Here is an 18,679-nt window from a genome sequence, read left to right as displayed (position 1 = left end):
AGGAATGGTAGAACGATGGGTTCGATGACGGTTTGGATGTACCGTGCACTATTCAGTGTCCCCTCGACGATCACCAGTGGTGTACGGCCAGTGTAGGAGATCGCTCCCCACACCATGATGCCGGGTGTTGGCCCTGTGTGCCTCGGTCGTATGCAGTCCTGATTGTGGCGCTCACCTGCACGGCGCCAAACACGCATACGACCATCATTGGCACCAAGGCAGAAGCGACTCTCATCGCTGAAGACGACACGTCTCCATTCGTCCCTCCATTCACGCCTGTCGCGACACCACTGGAGGCGGGCTGCACGATGTTGGGGCGTGAGCGGAAGACGGCCTAACGGTGTGCGGGACCGTAGCCCAGCTTCATGGAGACGGTTGCGAATGGTCCTCGCCGATACCCCAGGAGCAACAGTGTCCCTAATTTGCTGGGAAGTGGCGGTGCGGTCCCCTACGGCACTGCGTAGGATCCTACGGTCTTGGCGTGCATCCGTGCGTCGCTGCTGTCCGGTCCCAGGTCGACGGGCACGTGCACCTTCCGCCGACCACTGGCGACAACATCGATGTACTGTGGAGACCTCACGCCCCACGTATTGAGCAATTCGGCGGTACGTCCATCCGGCCTCCCGCATGCCCACTATACGCCCTCGCTCAAAGTCCGTCAACTGCACATACGGTTTACGTCCACGCTGTCGCGGCGTGCTACCAGTGATAAAGACTGCGATGGAGCTCCGTATGCCACGGCAAACTGGCTGACACTGACGGCGACGGTGCACAAATGCTGCGCAGCTAGCGCCATTCGACGGCCAACACCGCGGTTCCTGGTGTGTCCGCTGTGCCGTGCGTGTGATCATTGCTTGTACAGCCCTCTCGCAGTGTCCGGAGCAAGTATGGTGGGTCTGACACACCGGTGTCAATGTGTTCTTTTTTCCATTTCCAGGAGTGTATTTTAAACTTCATGTTTAGAAAAAAACACAAATTTTGTCGTTAATTACCTCAATTTTTACCACAGTTTTTAATAGATTTGGAAATTTCTAGAGTTTCATACACCTTAAGTATGGTTTGTATGCTGTGCAAAATTCATCGAACCATGTCTCTTACTTATGAAGAAAAGTGTACCTATAGCAACAAATGCTGTCACTAGTTAGTGAAAAAAATTACGAAATTTCAAATGTAAAAAAAAATTACTTGGTTATGTTTTCGAACTTCCACTGCTATGAGTGTGAACTCTGAATCCTTCCTGGTCATGCTGACAAAGTTTTATGAATTTATTTGTAAAAGTATGGACAGTGGAAATTAAAATGTCCCGTGGTGCCTCTCCTGCTCCAAGTCGGCCCGTTCGACGTCATACCCCCCTTAAAGGGAACATATATGAAATCAACCGCCGAATCGTCCAAGCAATGCATCTGCTTGGAGCAGGGCTGAAAGGAATTGCAAAGATCTGTGCGCTCATGAAACTGTCACGATCGATATTTGAATCATTCTATGATAAAGTAGAGGGTATGTTTCCGTTCGAAAAGGCAACAGTAGGACAGTCCTCGTATAGCAGATTAGCGGTAAGAGTTTTTTTGAAAAAAGTAGATTCTTTTTTATTTTTTCGTGTTTATAATACACTACAAAACTTAAAACCGCTTCGATCATTATCGTAGAAATTTTCGATTGTTAGCACACTTGGGCCGGTTGTCTTCAGCTTGAACTCGGTCGCAAACTTCCTTTGACCCGCAGTTTGGCTCTTCTAGCCGCGCGGGATTAGCCGAGCGGTCTACGGGCGCTGCAGTAATGAACTGTGCGGCTGGTTTCGGCGGAGGTTCGAGTCCTCCCTCGGGCATGGGTGTCTGTGTTTGTCCTTAGATTAATTTAGGTTAAGTAGTGTGTAAGGTTATGGACTGATGACCTTAGCAGTTAAGTCCCATAAGATTTCACACACATTTGAACATTTTTGGCTCTTCTTGCTGGCATAGTAGACCTTCAGCAGTGCTATACGGTCAGGCACGTTTTACCATTACATTTTTCACGTGCAAATGGCCGAGAACAATACGGCACGTGTTCTTGCGCATCCTAATTCCCAACACGCCAACCGGTCAGTTTGCACGTCCTAACGCAAACTGTTCAGAAGTAATGACGATTTCATTTCATATATAGTTCAACAATGGTCACCCACTAAATCTACTTAAATAAAGGAGACAAATTTTAAAGTTTTCATTTGTTAAAAGGGAAATGGCTGTATTATAAAATGACAGTAAGGCAGCTGTTAGTAATAAAGGCCAGTAGGACTGCGTGCTGCGATACCCTGTGTGTTGCGGTAGCAGCGCCTCCTACTCGCGGAATTTCCAGGAATCAGCAGCGCGACGCATTCCGGGCTCGTAGGCAAACGCGGATCTCGACAGGCTCTCGGGACCGAAATCCAGGCGACGCGTGGAATACTGGGAGAGGGAGCAAGGGATAGCCAGAGAGAGAGAGAGAGACAGAGAGAGCAAGCAATGCAGCGCATGCATAAAGCGGTCGCACGCTTTGCATGCCAAAACCAGAACGCGCCGTGTCACGGCCGCCAACTACGCTCGCACCAACCGAGGGAGCACGCAATACTGGAAAGCGGCGACCTCTACCGTCCGAGTTAGACAACAGCCCCCTATACTGTATGTACCCTGTTCATCATAATAACAAACCTGACGTAAACAAACACAAATGCGATGATTGGTCGGAAGCCGTGGCACACGTACACTGGTGGTGTTACGATTTGGACGCAGGTCCTACTTATGTACACTATTCGCCATTAAAATGGCTACCCCAAGAAGAAATGCAGATGACAAACAGGTATTCATTGGAGAAATATATTATACTAGAAATGACATGTGATTACATATTCACGCAATTTCGGTGCGTAGATCCTTAGAAATTAGTACTCAGAACAACCCCCTCTGGCCGTAATAACGGCCTTGATACGCCTGGGCGTTGAGTCAAACAGAGCTCGGATGGCGTGTACAGGTACAGCTGCCCATGCAGCTTCAACACGATACCACAGTTTTCGTCAAGAGTAGTGTCTGGCGTATTGTGACGAGCCAGTTGCTCGCCCACCATTCACCAGACGTTTTCAGTTGGTGAGAGGTCTGGAGAATGTGCTGGCCAGGGCAGCAGTCGAACATTTTCTGTATCCAGAAAGGCCCGTACAGCACCTGCAACATTCGGTCGTGCATTATCCTGCTGAAATGTAGGGTTTCGGAGGGATCGAATGAAGGGTAGAGCCACGGGGCGTAACACATCTGAAATGTAATGTCCACTGGTCAAAGTGCCGTCAATGCGAACAAGACGTGACCGAGACGTGTAACCAATGGCACCCCATACCATCACTCCGGGTGATACGCCAGTATGGCGATGACGAATACACGCTTCCAATGTGCGTTCACTGCGATGTCGCCAAACACGGATGCGACCATCATGATGCTGTAAACAGAACCTGGATTCATCCGAGAAAATGACATTTTGCCATTCGTGCACCCAGGTTCGTTGTTGAGTACACCATCGCAAGCGCCCTTGTCTGTGATGCAGCGTCAGGGGAAACCGCAGCCACGGTCTCCAAGCAGATAGTCCATGCTGCTGCAAACGTCGTCGAACTGTTCGTGCAGATGGTTGTTGTCTTGCAAACGTCCCCATCTGCTGACTCAGGGATCGAGACGTGGCTGCACGATCCGTTACAGCCATGCGGATAAGATGCCTGTCATCTCGACTGTTAGTGATACGAGGCCGTTGGGATCCCGCACGACGTTCCATATTACCCTCCTGAACCCACCGATTCCATATTCTGTTAAAAGTCATAGGATCTCGACCAACGCGAGCAGCAATGTCGCGATACGATAAACCGCAGTAGTGTATTACACTGAAGCGCCAAAGAAACTGGTATAGGGATGCGTATTCAATCACAGAGATACGTAGACAGGCAGAATACGGTGCTGCTCTCGGCAGCGCCTATATGGGACAACAAGTGTGTGGCGCAGTTGTTAGATAGGTTACTGCTACTACGATGGCAGGTTATCGAGCTTTAAGTGAGTTTGAACGTGTCGTTAAAGTCGGCGCACGAGCGATAGGACACAGCATCTCCGAGGCAGTTATAAAGTGGCAATTTTACCTCACGACAATTTCACGAATGTGCCGTGAATATCAGAAATCCGGTAAAACATCAAATATCCGACATCGCTGCGGCCGTAAAAAGATCCTGCATAAACGGGACCAACGACGACTGAAGAGAATCGTTCAACGTGACAGATGTCGAACCCTTCCACAAATTGCTACAGATTTCAATGCTTGGCCACTAACAAGTGTCATGTTACACTTCTACACGCAAAGAGTGGTCAAAACGTAAGTTGCCCGGTTCACGTCTCCAACCCTGAAACGAATTTCTTACCCTACTTATTGAAGCCGGAATTGCTCGTCGCAGAAAACGTTGAAAGAAGTCAGTGTTGTCGCTGATTGACCGCCGAGCGCGATTTATCGAACTGTTAGGCACGAAGGCGCAGGTAAAAATCAAAGCGGCAGGGAACTGGCTGTCTCGCAGGTCAAGCTGTTTTACCGCCTTTGCTCCCCTAAGACGTAACCTCGAGTCAAGCTTGCGTGTGCGGTGGGCATTGTTGCTCCTTACTGCTGAAAATATTCATGCAATGATTCAAATTCCGTCTGCTAAAACTGCTTCACTTTTAATATTAAGTTACCACGAAATGTCAAAAGCAGTTCTCGAGGCAGTATTAATTTGGCCACCGCATAGGAAACGTATAGTTGGAATGTGACTCGAGCAATATTTTGAGTTGACGTCGTCCTTACTGTACGGAAATGGCAGCTAAATGGTGAAAATACGTAAACTATATGTCAAAATCATAAACATGGCGACCGAGCGAGGTGGCACAGTGGTTAGCATACTGGACTCGTATTCGGGAGGACGACGGTTCAATTCCGCGTCCGGCGATCCTGATTTAGGTTTTCCGTGATTTCCCTAAATCGCTTCAGGCAAATGGCGGGATGGTTCCATTGAAAGGGCACGGCCGACTTCCTTCCCCATCCTTTCCTAATCAGATGAGACCGATGACCTCGCTGTCTGGTCTCCTCCCCCAAAACAACTCAACCCAATGCACATAAACATGACTGTGAAACAGCATCTCTGTAATTCAGAACAGATTGATAAACCAGCCAACAAGTTGTAAATAAAAGGTTTATTATCCATTGATCACGGTTTCAATATCGAAAACATGGTAAAGGGCTAATAAACCAATATTGGAAAATGGTTGGCTGATTTTTCAGTATATTCTAAATTATATGCAGTAAACGCTATGCTAAGATTTCTTCAGGTCTACCCTAACTAACTGTAGTAATAAATGACAGTGAAGTTCAGTGAAACCGTTGTGGGTATTAGACCGAGTAATTTTCAAACTAAAACATCTATTAAAAGTGACATTCGTACTGTATTCGCAGCGGTCTTCTGTAGAGCCATTAAAGTGCAGTTTACTCGACCTGAAGAGACGCGCTACACATACGATGCGAAACATCGCTATTTGGGAGGACGACGGTTCAAACCCGCGTCCGGCCATCCTGATTAAGATTTTCCTAAATCGCTTCAGAGAAATGGCGGAACGGTTCCTTTGAAACGGCACGGCTGATTTTCTTCTCCATCCTTGCCTAATCCGAGCTTGTACTCGGTCTGTAATGACCTCGATATCGACTAACATGTTCTCCTCCTCTTCCTCGTCCTCCAAAACATGGGTGTAATAGTTGTTTTAGCTTCAAAATGACGCAAAAGGAAATGATTCAAATTGACTCTAATTCTAGAAGGCTAAGCACTCGACTGAATTAAACTGTCGCCTCGCACAGATGTTAGACCGTAACCTGTCCCCCCCCCCCCCCCCCCCCAACAGAAAGACACTCCAATCATTACACCCCAGTTTGACCCTATTTAGTGATCGACGCCATCACATTTTTTTCCGGTTTTGCCACTCATATTGCTAAACTGTTTACACTGTCGCTGACACAAATTTATTTAAAAACTTCGAAGGGTGGCAGAATATAAACTACACGCCTTACTCAGCAAATAATGCACCGGGGAGCGATCGACAAATTAAATGCGATGTAAACTAATTTCATTGGCTGATAATTGTCGCCGGCGATATTTATGGCGGCAATAAAATTACGTACCAGCTAAGGAGGCCAGGGGACGCTATTAAAATAACAAACGGCCGGCGATAATTTAAAATCCGTGGTTAATAAAAGAAAAAAATAAACAGGAGCCGATACAAATTATCGCCGACATAACAACATTAAAAGCGAATGAATATAAATTACCGTTAAGTATCAATTTAGATAATAATTATATTGCTGACTACATAACGACCAGTGTAGATTTTATGGCAGGATTATCAGTTACAGGCGTGAAAAATGACAGTCCTAGAGGAAAGATAAAGCAGCGTGGAAAAATAAAAAGGAATTGGGCAGTTGTGCGAGGACGTCTGACCGAAGTTATGAAACAGAACGTGTTTCGCTGCGAGCCGAATGTCGTAATTGAAACCGGCTGCCCTGGTAGCGCGAGATTACGGCAAAGGCTGCTCTTAATCGTTTATTGCTCTGTTTTTTTGTTTGTTTTATTCCACGTCTCCACTTGTTGTTTCCGTCTCGCGGTCACTTTCATGGCCCGGTCCTATCGCCGGCTGGTAATCTTAATGGCCGCCTTTAAAACTCGCCGCCAGTTGAGCGAGTAGCTGCCTGTTGCAGGCCACGTGGGTGACCCGTGCCTCCGCCGACGTGGTTCGCCAGGTGCGATCAGCAGAGAATCGAAAAGCGATTTATACTGCGAGCCAGACATCAGTAGCGCACAGTAAAACGCTTACCTTTATTCGACTCAGCGACGCAACGACTTCTGTCTGGTACGGAACTGTATTACGGATCCCTGCATAGTATGCCAAGTTTTAAGTACAGCCGGCCGCTGTGGCCGAGCGGTTCTAGACGCTTCAGTCCAGTCGCAGGTTCGAATCCTGCCTCGGACATAGATGTGTGTGATGTCCTTAGGTTAGTTGGGTTTAAATAGTTCTAGGGGACTGATGACCTCATATGTTAAGTCCCATAGTGCTCAGAGCCATTTAAGTAAGTACATTCGGACTGTTACACCGATTAGGCCAGTATTACACTATCATTGAAACAGAGGATGACGCGTAAAGCTGAAATACTAAACACCTTTTTCCAAAGCTGTTTCACAGAGGAAGACCGCACTGCAGTTCCTTCTCTAAATCCTCGCACAAACGAAAAAATGGCTGACATCGAAATAAGTGTCCAAGGAATGGAAAAGCAACTGGAATCACTCAACAGAGGAAAGCCCACTGGACCTGACGGGATACCAATTCGATTCTACACAGAGTACGCGAAAGAACTTGCCCCCCGTCTAACAGCGGTGTACCGCAAGTCGCAAGAGGAACGGAAGGTTCCAAATATTGGAAAAGAGCACAGATAGTCAGAGTCTTCAAGACCGGTCGTCGAGCAGATGCGCAAAACTATAGACCTATATCTCCGACGTCGATCTGTTGTAGAATTTTAGAACATGTTTCTTGCTCGAGTATCGTCGTTTTTGGAAACCCAGAATCTACTCTGTAGGAATCAACATGGATTCCGGAAACAGCGATCGTGTGAGACCCAACTCGCTTTATTTGTTTGTGAGACCCAGAAAATATTAGATACAGGCTCCCAGGTAGATGCTATTTTTCTTGACTTCCGGAAGGCGTTCGATACAGTTCCGCACTATCGCCTGATAAACAAAGTAAGAGCCTACGGAATATCAGACCAGCTGTGTGGCTTGACTGAAGAGTTTTTAGCAAACAGAACACAGCATGTTGTTCTCAATGGAGAGACGTCTACAGACGTTAAAGTAACCTCTGGCGTGCCACAGGGGAGTGTTATGGGACCATTGCTTTACACAATATATATAAATGACCTAGTAGATAGTGTCGGAAGTTCCATGCGGCTTTTCGCGGACGATGCTGTAGTATTCAGAGAAGTTGCAGCATTAGAAAATTGTAGCGAAATGCAGGAAGATCAGCAGCGGATAGGCACTTGGTGCAGGGAGTGGCAACTGACCCTTAACATGGGCAAATGTAACGTATTGCGAATACATAAAAGAAGGATCCTTCATTGTACGATTATATGATAGCGGAACAAACACTGGTAGCAGTTACTTCTGTAAAATATCTGGGAGTATGCGTACGGATCGATTTGAAGTGGAATGATCATATAAAATTAATTGTTGGTAAGGCGGATACCAGGTTGAGATTCATTGGCAGAGTCCTTAGAAAATGTAGTCCATCAACAAAGGAGGTGGCTTACAAAACACTCGTTCGACGTATACTTGAGTATTGCTCATCAGAGTGGGATCCGTACCAGTTCGGGTTGACGGAGGAGATAGAGTAGATCCAAAGAAAAGCGGCGCGTTTCGTCACAGGGTTATTTGGTAAGCGTGATAGCGTTACGGAGATGTTTAGCAAACGCAAGTGGCAGACTCTGCAAGAGAGGCGCTCTGCATCGCGGTGTAGCTTGCTGTCCAGGTTTCGAGAGGGTGCGTTTCTGGATGAGGTATCGAATATATTGCTTCCACCTACTTATACCTCCCGAGGAGATCACGAATGTAAAATTAGATAGATTCGGCCGCGCACGGAGGCTTTCGGACAATCGTTCTTCCCGCGAACCATACGCGACTGGACCCGGAAAGGGAGGTAATGACAGTGGCACGTAAAGTGCCCTCCGCCCCACACCGCTGGGTGGCTTGCGGAACATAAATGTAGATGTAGATGTAGATCATACAGTGAAGCGGCAAAGAAACTGATACACTTGCCTAACATCGTGTAGGGCCCCCGTAAGCACACAGAAGGGCTGCAGCACGACGTTGCATGGACTCGACTAACGTCTGAAGTAGTGCTAGAGGGAATTGAAACCATGAATCCTGCACGGTTGTCCATAAATCCGTTATAGTACAAGGGGTGGCGATCTCTTCTGAAAAGCACGTTACAAGGCATCCCAGATATGGTCAATAATATTCATGTCTGGAGAGTTTTAACTCAGAAGGGTATTTCTGGAGCCACTCTGTAGCAATTCTAGACGTGTGGGGTGTCACATTATCCTGTTGGAATTGCCCAAGTCCGTCGGAATACCCAATGGACATGAATCCAGGCTGGTGATCAGACAAGATGCTTATGTCTGTCACAGTCGTATCTAGACGTATCAGAGGCCCCATATCACTCCAACTGCACACGCCCCACACGATTACACACCCTCCACCAGCTTGAACAGTCCCCTGCTGACAAAAAAATGGTTCAAATGGCTCTGAGCACTATGGGACTTAACTGCTGAGGTCATCAGTCCCCTAGAACTTAGAACTACTCAAACCTAGCTAACCTAAGGACATCACACACATCCATGCCCGAGGCAGGATTCGAACCTTCGACCATAGCGGTCGCGCGGTTCCAGACTGTAGCGTCTAGAACCGCTCGGCCACTCCGGCAGGCTCCCTGTTGACATGCAGGGTCCTTGGATTCATGAGATTGTCTCCATACCCGTACACGGCCATCCGCTACATACAATTTGAAACGAGACTCGATCGACCAGAAACAGGTTTCCAGGCATCAACAGTCCGATGTCGGTGTTGACAGGCCCAGATGAGGCGCAAAGCCTTATGTTGTGCAGTCATCAAGGACACAAGAGTAGGCCTTCGGCTTCGAAAGCCCATATCGATGATGTTTCGTTGAATGGTTCACACGCTGACACTTGTAGATGGCCCAGAATTGAAATCGGCAGCAGTTTGCGGAAAGGATACACTTCCGTCGGAGATTTGATGTTTTACCGGACTCCTAATGTTCACGGTACGCTCGTGAAATTGACGTACGGGAAAATCACCATTTCATCGCCAACTTGGAGATGCTGTGTCGCATCGCTCGTGCGCCGATTATAACACCACGTTCAAACTCGCTTAAATCTTGATAACCTGTCATTGTAGCAGCAGTAACGGATCTAATTGCACCTGACACTTGTTGTCTTATATAGGCGTTAAGGACCGCAGTAACGTATACTGCCTGTTTACATATCTCTGTACTTGAGTACGCTTGCCTACAGAAGTTACTTTAGCGCTTGAGTGTATTTCTTTGTCAAAGTTGATACGTGAAACATTTATGTCAAAGAAATTTTACAGTGTAATAGGAAACTCTGTCAAATCTCAGCTTTCGTCAAAGAAATGTGTTGAAATGTAAGGCCTCGCCGTAGCTTTGATCATAAAAGTCGTTCGTCCTCTGTTCACTGCAATGTGAAATGTAACCGCTTGGAGCGCTGGCAATGCTACAGCTATTTAACGTCTCAGTAGTGTATTTGTAAACATGGTTTCAAAGTTTAGTAGGTGTGTTCGTTCGATTCTTTTTAAAAACCTTGCTTCTACTCGGGGGGGGGGGGGGGGGGGGGGGGTGAGCAAGAGGGGCAAAGCATGCTATAAATTATCATGTGCTGATGGGCAGGTGTAATAAGCTCACGAAGACTTCATACCCACAAGCATTGCTACAGCCATCCACCTCTACATCTGGAAACACCCAGGCAGCTTTTCAGCTGGCCAGAATAGAGGAGGTGCCACACTCTAAAATAAATGTTTTTTCTTAGCTTTCCATTCTACTTCGTCTATTTTTGAACTCGAGATCCTACAAGTTAAAAAGTGTTTCATCTGTTTCCTACATTTTATTAATTTTGTAGATGTTGGAACACTAATTTTATTCATTAAATCATTCAAAAATAAAATAGTTCTTGTTGCCCATATAGTGTACTAAACACTTATTTTCCTTCGGATATTTCTCCATCTGTGCTTTATAAATCTCTTCATATGTTTCTGGAATTATTTTGGGTAATGTGCACTGTGGTATTCGAGTGCTCTATTGCACACTAAGTACTTTTCTCCTGTATTAAGTGAGTATACTGAAGACCACAACAACAACAACAACAATATCAGGATCCACATTACTAAGCAAATACTGTAATGCACTCTTATCCATTCGAAAGTAATTTATATAATACTGGACGTCCTCCACTTGCAGCTCTCGTAAGAAATTTTGCTGAATGCTTTTACCATCCCGACATAACAGCCACGGCTTCACCCAAGTATGTTTCCTTTTTTTCCTCCGCTTTTTTTCCTAGTGCACACACAATGCATCTGTGGTACAAGCAACTGCAGCTCGTAACAACACGCTGTTGTTGTCCGCTGTCTTGAACTTTGACGAAAAATGTGATGACAGTGTAATATCCCTTTTAGGGCGACTTCGAAGATTTTTGACAAAGAAATTTGACGAATATTTTACCATATTTCTTTGTCAAAGAAATGTGATAGTATAATACCGACTTTATTAATGTACCAGCATTTCACATTTGCAATGGCCTGTCTCGAACTCACATTAAACCCGTTATCTTCCAATGTTAATCCCTTGAATATGTTCCTACACCAATGCATTTCCGAAATTTCATTACTCTACATTAATTATATTTTGGTGTCGCGATTTTTTCCCGTCAGTGTATATAGTGATGTGCCATTTTTTTCTTTGTTGCGTTTAAGACTCTATGGCTCCAACCAGACAGTGGTCTGTTTGTTTAGATATGTTCTTTACATATCTGTAATTGAAAGGTTGTGTTTCAATGTCGCGAATTTGACTTCTTCAATTACCGCACAGGATTACGTGCTTCAATACGGTTTCGAAATGCTTTGACAACTAAGTCGAAGGTAAAAATACGAGATAATAACTGTGGAAGTGGCAACTTGCTGAAAAACCGGTAGAAATTTACAGAAAAACCATAGGATAAAAACAGCAGGTGTAAATTATTTATGTTAATTTCATTTTGATGGGTAAAATAAAAGAATGAAATGGCAGAAAGTGGAAAGAACACAGTAACTCTTCGTAAATGTTTCTCGTTCCATTATTGAATGTAATGTCACAGAACATAAACAGTATGTTGTCTACAGCTTACCAATTAAAACGATCTTGTTACTGACGCTTCGTTCAACTCACCTGCAAAAAAGGAGAAAGCACTATATTAGTAATACTCATAGCAGTAAGAAAATTCCGCAATGTAATTTGCATCTCATACTTTGGCGAGCTGGGACTTCAGTCTACATATGGAAAGAGGGAGAGAAGATTTAATAAAACACTTTTTGTTTACTAACTGAAACATGACTACAACTTATATTTTACTTTTGCATGCGGTGAAGTTCGTCTACTACGCTTTTGACGGATGATGAAGACAACGTACGTTCAAACGGCAAAAAGCTATTTTTATATGACGTAGTTACAGTTTAACAAGTTTCAGATTTTTTTTACTTAGCTTGTACTGTGATACCTTGCTTCTTGCCAAATTTCATGATTCGTCAACAGGAAGCACCATAAAGGTTTTGATGAGTCAGTTTTCAAGTTTAAAAGTATATGACATAGATGGTTATATCTTCTGATTGCATTGACTTAAATGCTTATAATTTTCACGGCGCTAAGGGACCATAGAACTTAGTATGTGACATAAATATGAACATGACAGAAGGACAGATAGACGGGTGGATAGACACACGATAAAAAAAAAAAAAAAAATCACACAAAATATTTTTTCGTGTTATAAAATTACAAATTAAGAATTTTCGGATTTTTACTTTACTTGTACTGTGAAACTCTGCTTCTTGCCAAATTTCATGATTCTCGGTCGATGGGAAGTACCTATAAAGATCTGATGAGGGAGTTTTCGAGTATCAATATTTGAGACATATATGATCGTATATTTTGATTGAAGTGACTGAAAATCTTAAAATTTTCTTACCTCCGAGGGGCTGTAGGACTTAATATGAGACATCAATTTGAACTTGATGCTCCAAGCCAAGATGTTTGCATCAGCGAAAGCATCAAGGCCACCGTAGTCAGCATGATTCCCTCACACAACAGCCTCCGGCGGCCTTGAAGCTTTCGCTGATGCAGACATCTTGGCTTGCAAGACATGGAGTATAGCTGAGAGTACAGGACTACTAGCTAAGGCTCCGTATGGTACTTTGGTACCAGATAAGCCTTTCAATTGGTCTACAAGAAGAAAGAAGAAGCTGAATGCAGACGAGTATCTGTTTATATGCGCCAAAGTAGACAACAACAATTCTAAAATAAAGATTACAGGTGACTGTATGTTGTATTATAGACAATAAAAATTCCTTATCTCCTTTCCTTATCTCCCTTGAGATTTTCCTGAGAAAAAAAAGGTTCTTAACAATCTGACAGACGGTTGGACGGACGACAAAACGATCCTACAAGGGTCCCGTTCTTAGAGATTGAGGCAGGCGAAATGATGGGACGACGGGAAATGTAGCAGCTTTCACAACATATAAGCTCTATGGCAATCTTTACTGGGAAAGATGAATGTCAAACTGCTCTTCGAGGGGAAAAATTGTGGGGGCGTATGTCTTAATTACGAGGAAGGCAGATCCCAAGAAAGTCGGGCAAACGATTCTCCACTACGTGTATGAGACTTTTGTAAGCGAATAATTTGCCTGGAGAAACTGATGTACTATAAAGGGAAACTGTAGGGTACTTGACAGATCCATGCAGTCAGTCTGCGAACATCTCAGACTTGCAATGAGGCTACAACGGAGTACTGTAAAGCAAAGAAATCTACAGCATCTACAATCTCTTAACTACATAGGAAAAAAGACTTTCCCCTATGTTTGACATTTGTTTCTATTTCACGCCATCTAATTTCCAGTTTTTCCATTTCCTAGTGCTACCCTGTTTAAAATATTTTAGTCTTGCTTTTGGTGTGCTATGGAACAAAGAATCTACCAGAAAGCACGAATAACAACAATGGAACAGTTGATTTGGATCCGAAAACCTAGATAGTGTGAGACAATTAAGTGTGAAATATAGGTTCAAAAATGGCTCTGAGCACTATGGGACTCAACTGCTGAGGTCATTAGTCCCCTAGAACTTAGAACTAGTTAAACCTAACTAACCTAAGGACATCACAAACATCCATGCCCGAGGCAGGATTCGAACCTGCGACCGTAGCGGTCTTGCGGTTCCAGACTGCAGCGCCTTTAACCGCACGGCCACTTCGTCCGGCTGAAATATAGGTGAAAGTGTATTTACATGTTTGATAATCGCAATACCTTATCTAGAGCCCACGTTCAAGTGAATAACAAACGACTAATTTTAAAAATTTTTAACTTGCTATCTTCTCACAAAGCTTCTGAGAATACCCTAATATCTTGTACACAGTGTGATTGAAAGTAACTAGTCGAAACATTCCCTTTGGAAAATTTTATGAATTGCTGTGCTGGTAAACCCCTTACGTTATTTGATTTTCAAACAGCTGAGCAGAACTGAACGCACTCAGACATTTATCTCTTTACTTATTCTGATCAACACTAAACTGACACACAATATTTTTAGCGCAACGCAATCTGACTTTCCACAATCCCTTCAAAAGAATGGCCCTGACTAACAATAACCTATACCTTTCATGAATCACTTACCTCACAAAAAGCTTCGTTACTCAAACTACTGCAATACAGCGAGCTCCAATACTGCCAGCTAAATAAAAGATTCAAACTACTGTCGGCACTAACTACTGAAAGGCACAGTTAGCAAATGAAAGATTTTGATAGAGAACAAACAATGTATTTACCTTAATAATGTTCAAAAGTCATCATATATCAGTTCATGACATCCAGTATTACAAATTTACTCTTTCTGATGGACACACGTCCAGATCGTCCGCTTTGAAAATTCTGCCATCTCCCTCCGCACATCCACCACTGCTGGCGGCTCACCTCCAGCTGCACAACGCTACGCACCGTTCACATCCAACTGCCCAACACTACAATAGCGAATATTCCAACAATGCCAACCAGCCACAGACTGCACACAGCACAGCCAGTGATTTTCATACAGAGCGCTACGTGACGTTACCAACATAAAAACGTAGATAGCCTACTTACATAGTGACCTATTAGTTGACAATAATATGGGGTGTCCCACCCTTCACCTTTATGAGGAATTGAAGTTTCCTGATGACACTTCTGGCGTTACCGCCTCTCATGAGATCTAGTGGTCAGCTGTGAGTTACATGGGGGCGTCCGGATACTTTTGAGCAGGTAGTGTAGTTGAGAGCCACAGCAGGTGCTGTATTGGGAAGGTGGTGGTGCGAAAGGACTGGACCAATACTGTTTCTTTTGTCGCAGGCAGAATGTATTTATGACCCGCGTGATGCGTCTGTTGACGGTTAATTAGGAGTTTTATCACATAATGAAGATATGATTTATCCTGTTTGCGATGAACAGAGCAGCTGAAAGCACGGTCACTGAGTAGTGAACGTCTGACTAGCAGTCGGCAAGCTCGGGTGACGAGAGTCCGTCAGCTGGGGGCGGAGACGGCGCGGTGTAATGGTTTCGGGGAATCCCCGTAGCGCGAGCCATTTCAGCGCCGGCTGATAACATCGGCTGGCCGCTCCGCGGGGCGAGTCTAGGCCGACGGCGGCGGCGGCCGCGTGCTCCGCGCCCGGGCTGGCCGGCGAGCCTGCGGCCATCGATCTCTGCCCCGCTGACGGCGTCGCCGGGGGCGGCCGGCCAACTCCGCCACCGCCGCCGCCGCCGCCGCCCCCGCAGCCACCTCCGTTCCTTCACGAGCGATAACGCACTCATCCCTTCCGGACAAGGGAGGCAGACTCACGCGTAAGACGGCGTCAACGACCAGGAAATTACGCACGTAGCCCAAGATCCAATAGGACGTACAAAACGTATTTCCTTTAATGTTAAAGTATAGAGTGAGGCGTGTTTAACACTGCTTCTTTCCTTTAGCAACCTATATGAACATGCTCTTTCGGGACATAACGACCGACCTGATATTTAACCCTTTCACTGATGTGGACATGAATGCACGTCCCACCATCCTGTTTCCCTGGTGCCATGGACGAACATACCCGCGCCGCTTGGGTTTTCCTACAGTGCTATTCACGTCTGTATGTGTCCTCAGTTGCCACCCTACTGCTGTCGACAATTTACACTACTGGCCATCAAAATTGCTACACCAGGAAGAAATGCAGATGATAAACGGGTATTCATTGGACAAATATATTATACTAGAACTGACATGTCATTACATTTTCACGCAATTTGGGTGCATAGATCCTGAGAAATCAGTACCCAGAACAACCACCTCTGGCCGTAACAACGGCCTTGATACGCCTGGGCATTGAGTCAAACAGAGCTTGGATGGCGTGTACAGGTACAGCTGCCCATGCAGCTTCAACACGATACCGCAGTTCATCAACAGTAATGACTGGCGTATTGTGATGAGCCAGTTGCTCATCCACCATTGACCAGGCGTTGTGAGAGATCTGCAGAGTGTATTGGCCAGGGCAGCAGTTGAACATTTTCTGTATCCAGAAAGCCCCGTACAAGACCTGCAACATGCGGTCGTGCATTATCCTGCTGAAATGTAGGGTTTCGCAGGGATCGAATGAAGGGAGAGCTACATGTCGTAACACATCTGAAATGTAACGTCCACTGTTCAAAGTGAAGTCAGTGAGAACAAGAGGTGACCGACACGTGTAACCAATGGCACCCCCTACCATCACGCCGGGTGATTCGCCAGTATGGCGATGACGAATACACGCTTCCAATGTGTGTTCACCGCGATGTCACCAAACACGGATGCGACGATCATGATGTTGTAAACAGAACCTTGATTCATCCGAAAAAGTGACGCTTTGACATTCGTGCACCCAGTTTCGTCGTTCAGTACACCATCGCAGGCGCTCGTGTCTGTGATGCAGCGTCAAGGGTAAACGCAGCCATGGTCTCCGAGCTGATAGTCCAAGCTGCTGCAAACGTCGTCGAACTGTTCGTGCAGATGGTTGTTGTCTTGCAAACGTCCCCATCGAGACGTGGCTGCACGATCCGTTACAGCCATGCGGATAAGATGCCTGTCACCTCGACTGTTAGTGTTACGACGCCGTTGGGATCCAGCCATGCGTACCGTATTACCCTCCCGAACCCACCGATATCATGTTCTGCTAACAGTCATTGAATCTCGACCAACGCGAGCAGCAATGTCGCGATACGATAAACCGCAATCGCGATAGACTACAATCCGACCTTTATCAAAGTCAGAAACGTGATGGTACACATTTCTCCTCCTTACACGAGGCACCACAACAACGTTTAACCATCCAACGCCTGTCAACTGCTGTTAGTGTATGAGAAATAGGTTGGAAACTTTCCTCATGTTAGCACGTTGTAGGTGTCGCCACCGGCGCCAGCCTTGTGTGAATGCTCTGAAAAGCTAATCATTTGCGTATCACAGCATCTTCTTCCTCTCGGTTAAATTTCGCGTCTGTAGTACGTCATCTTAGTGGTGTAGCAATTCTAATGGCCAGTAGTGAACTTCCCTCTATCGGTGGAAGTTTTGAATATATATTAGACAACATACAGTCAGTTCCACAAGAAAGTGTACACCCTTATCTGTATGAAGTATAAGACACTATTATAAACATATGTTTACATGAAAATACTTGTTATTAGTAATTGCACAATTACCTAATAGTTAATCCAACGGCCGAAATTATCGATTATAGCTTTGTATGTTATCCCTCTCTCCGGGAAAACTTCAACCTCTAAATATCGTTTGTGCCACTTCGCAACCTATGTCCTTGACTTTCCAATAATTTTAGCAGGCGTTCGATATGAAAGGTTTGTTCCCTTTGGACGATTTGCAAGGAACACTGTCCAGTGACACTTCAGATATTTTTCACGCGTTTAAAACTGCAACCGACAAACACTGTTTATGTATACCCTGTGCAAAAGCGCATTGATTACATATTCGAGGCCATTACCAGAGATGCCGCTGCGGAAGTTACATTTAAAGTTATGGCGTACACTTTCTTCTGGTACTGACTGTATGTGCCTCTATGGACGCTATCATTTCTATTACGGTATATCGAACCGTTTATGAAATACGACGACTGTTACTACCACATAATTCCCGATTTGCATGTATGGAAATGAGCGCATCACACACTACCTTCCGTCGGATATAAAAACCGATAACTCGAGAACGAAATCAGATATTGTCCTATTACCAATTTTAAATAAAATTTCGATACGTTATCTACACTTCATACTCTGCAATGTGTGAGATAAAATCAACCATATACGAAATTCATGCAGTGGCAAATTCCCTATCGGCTTCTGTCTTGGGTTCTTCATCTGATGTTTGCTTGATAATTTTTCTGATCGTTCACCAGCACGAGTGGCATTGTCAGGGCTTCACACTCCATTGCTCATGGTGGATTGAAGCCACACTCGTACCTGCAGATTACATGAACCTGGCGCACCGACATCCAAAGACTTTCCCGTGGCCATTTCCACTGCGGTTCTCCCCTAGCTACCTGCAAGCAGTTGTTCTCTGCAGCATGGGAACTCAGGATCCTTTCTCCATGAGGCATTCTTCTTTCTTGTTGAAGCTATTGTCCTGTGCGTGTATTTTTATAGTTTCTCTAAACAACTGGGGGCCGGGCGAAGTGGCTGAGCGTTTCTAGGCGCTTCGGTCTGGAACAGCGCGACCATTACGGTCGCAGGTTCGGATCCTGCCTCGGGCATGGGTGTGGGTGATGTCCTTAG

Source organism: Schistocerca americana, chromosome 10 (genome assembly GCF_021461395.2).
Source record: "Schistocerca americana isolate TAMUIC-IGC-003095 chromosome 10, iqSchAmer2.1, whole genome shotgun sequence".
NCBI classification, from domain to species: Eukaryota; Metazoa; Arthropoda; class Insecta; order Orthoptera; family Acrididae; genus Schistocerca; species Schistocerca americana.
This window is presented reverse-complemented; position numbering follows the sequence as displayed.